This window comes from Solanum stenotomum, chromosome 1, assembly GCF_019186545.1.
Source record: "Solanum stenotomum isolate F172 chromosome 1, ASM1918654v1, whole genome shotgun sequence".
NCBI lineage: Eukaryota > Viridiplantae > Streptophyta > Magnoliopsida > Solanales > Solanaceae > Solanum > Solanum stenotomum.
In genome coordinates this window covers 32,719,540-32,723,078 of record NC_064282.1, presented here as the reverse complement: position 1 = coordinate 32,723,078, position 3,539 = coordinate 32,719,540, and the positions used below count along the sequence as shown (strand labels likewise).

General features: G+C 36.6%; 1 pseudogene; it reads right to left on the bottom strand.

The window, feature by feature from the left end:
* Window positions 1–363: 363 nt before the first annotated feature.
* Window positions 364–1,711, bottom strand: LOC125875362 (uncharacterized; annotated as a pseudogene).
* Window positions 1,712–3,539: the final 1,828 nt, after the last annotated feature.

Genomic DNA, 3,539 nt, shown 5'->3' with positions numbered 1-3,539 from the left:
ACTCTTAAATCAACCAAGTTTGCAAGTCAATGTCTTCGAATTCTATGAATTTACAAGTTAAGGTCCAAAAACTCGTTACGAGTTGAAGCATTAAATTCCACAAAATTCACAAGTCAAGTTTGAAGGTGAAAACTTAAAAATGTGGAACTTGCACTATATTCATTCTTATTGGCATGCAAAATATGGAATGACTTTGAATTACTAAAAGCTTACAATCAAGAATTAAAGAGCAAATTCAAATTGGAGAATGCAATAAAAATGCATGATATGAGGAAAAAAGGGAAAGAACTTCATTACTATAAATTGTCTAAAACATCAATCAAATGCTAAAGAAAATAAAAAAAGGGAAAGACAAAGAAAAGCCTAATCTAAGCGTAACTTGTAGTTGGTCAAATCTTGACGACTAGCCTCCAAGCACTCTTTTTTCTGTTCCAAACGAATTGAATCTTTGGGCGTTAATAAATTCATATTTTCATACGAGGATATCGCATCTTCTGTAGCTAAAATCTTGGCTTGGATCTCCTCAACATTCTTCTTAGCAGCTTCTAAAATAGCTTCAAGTCCTTCTCGCTCTCCTTGTAAAGTTGCTAGCTTCCACTTAACCTTCTTTGGCGATTTCTTGTTAGAAGAAACGTGTTTTGCCTTCTCACCCTTTTCTACTTTGAACAATTCAAGACGATCCTTAGCATTGGAAAGCAACTCCATCTTCTTATCTTCATGTGCCTTGTCAACAAAATTAGAGTGTTCTTGATCATAAGAAGTAGCATGATCAAAAAGAGAATCTACCAAGCTCTTCAATGGTGAAACATCTAATAATTTCATCTCACTCATCTCCTTGAAAATCTCACAAATATCATCTTTGTAAGATGAAATATTGTCTAGAGAAGTTCTAGAAAGTTTTCCACAAATCTCTTCCCAAAGACCCAAGATGTACTTCCTTTTATGGTTGAACACAACACCTTTCCCTTCGAAGAAAGACATAGCTCCATTACCCTTTGGAAGAACTCAAGAAAGCTCATTTGAATTAGGAGCAACCCTTTTAAAGTTTGGTCACGAGAAGCAAATGATGTCTTTTGTTCTTGCTCGATATTTGAAATTGATTTTGCCTTAGACCTTGATATTGCAGTAGACTCATCGCTAACTTATGGCCTTTCACGTGGTGATCCTAGTGAATGTCCGGTAGTGTTGACCTACAAGTGAAAAGGGTTGGTTAGCAAAGTCATTTTATTCAAGATAAAAAAAAAATTGTGTCACTCTGAATTGTCAATGATCTTGAAGGACTATCGACATTTGGACTTCTACATCAACAACATCAGCCCCGGATGATTCAACCCTTTGCATCTTCCAACATCGATCCTTGCTATTTTTGCTTGTTTCTTGAAAATCCCATTTACTAGAGAAAAGAATTTGGGGACATTTCTCTTTATCAGTAAAAGTACGAACTACTTCTTTCATAGATGCCTTAGAGGAGTTAAGCTTCTTACTTTGATGTTCGGGAGCAAGTGGTGTCTTGACTTTTGAAAGTGTCTTCTCGATATCTTAACTCTTTTCTTCTAAAAGTGTAACAAAGTTTGACATAGCTTTCTCCATCAAAACGTCCAAAATTATCCTCAAGAAACATTCCATGGGATCTCTCCCACCAAGATGAATATCGGGTAGTGTAAAGCTTCTTTGCAGAAGTTATTGCAGGAGGAAATGTCGCTTTAGACATAGTTGCACGTGATATGCAAATATGCCAATATCTGAGGCCTTCATCAACCAACACAACACGAATATCATTTTCTGAATAGCTAGGAATATCTTGATGGAAACCAAATTGACGACTAAATCAGTGCGGACTATATGGCTCAATGACAAAGGAATCTCCCCTCCTTAATGGAAGATAATTAAAACGAAGGCTCATACAATAAGATAACTCTAACTATGGTGCTTTGCCATTATCAATATAATAAGTTAGGTGAGGCCTACTAAGCATGGTTGCATTCCATACAATGCTTTCCCCCCGATGAACATGCTTTCTTGCCTCATCTTTGTCAAAATACTTTACAGCACCTTCCCCAGAATATACCACCATTTGTGGTAGAGAAGGTCCACTAGTAAGCGGCTAGTGTGTCTTGAGATAATAAGCAAGCCAACCATAAACATAGTGAATAGGAAAACAAACTCTTATATGTCTAACTGTTAAGAATTTAAAATTTTGTTTAAGCCATGATATATGCTCGCTAAGACCGGAACTGTAAGGTTAACCCTTCGACCGCTCGCCATTAAGCTTGTCATCTTGAAAGTTTCAGGCCGAATGAAATTCCCTTCTTCAGACGAAAACATAAAGGCACACAACTAACATGACAAAAAGGTCGTCAGATAAGTCTCATATTTTTTGTGTTTCGCTCCAAGCTTAGAAAATACCATCTCTTGAGCACTTAACCATGTGTTTATCTCAGTAGGTATCTCACTTGTTGGATTATGTGTAGGTGACAGATGTCGAGATTTCTTCTTTTTCCTTGGGGAGATAACTTATATTTGAGATATTTATTGCACCAAAATTGTATCCATTCACTAAAAGGGACCCCTATATTACCATTATTTTCCTCTTTAAGATGATGAAAGGCAGCAAACATATACTCACAAGTTTGGGGGAGAAATCTTTCCCTCTTGTCATCAAAACCTGTAAGTTTTGTGGCATTAGGTATCACTTATTGGTAAGGGACTCCGCTAATTGGCATGCCACCAAGAATATGAAAATCCCAAAGAGATATGGATGTTTCTCCGGTAGATGTAAGTAATGTATTTGTTTGGGGGCACCAAGCCTCACAAAAGGCTTGTATAATAATGGAGTTCCGATCATAATTAAGTAAAAAGAGAAGCAAATACAATATCACAAATATAAGCGTTATTTAGACTTTACCCATTTTTGCTTAAGACATCTTCTGTCCATTCCTAGTATCCTGGAATGCAATGATATTCAACTTCAAGCACAATGTTGTCCCTCCAACGCAGTTCCTCTTGAATCATGCGGCAACCTAAATTTGAAAGAGTGCATACGATATTTGTACCTTGAGATTTGGTTGCTCAAGATACCATTCTTTGGAGGTTTTTTGTGATCGAATTCAGAAGTCCAACTTCTTATATGAAGCGTGTTCTTCAATTGTGGCCATGGATCAACATAACGACCAACTAAAGAATTTTGGACCAAAAGCTTAGTCTCCACCGTGCTACCCTCCGTTCCAATGATGAGATATTTGAGTTTAGAAGATGGGCAAGTATAATCATTGAATAAAATCATTTTTCAAACTACAAAAAAAAGGGAGTGTTAATATTTATTTATGATGATGCACGAAAGAAGATAAAACTTGAAAAAAAAAGGTAGTTAAGAAGAGGAAAATAATTTAAGCATTAGGGATCTTGAAATGCCTCAAGATTAGTGTTCTTCAAGGTGGGGACGTCAAACACATCCCTTAACACCTTATGCTTAAGTATTTGGACCTTGTAAAGCCACGAGATCAGTGTTTTTCAAGGCGAGGACGTTAAACACGTCCCTT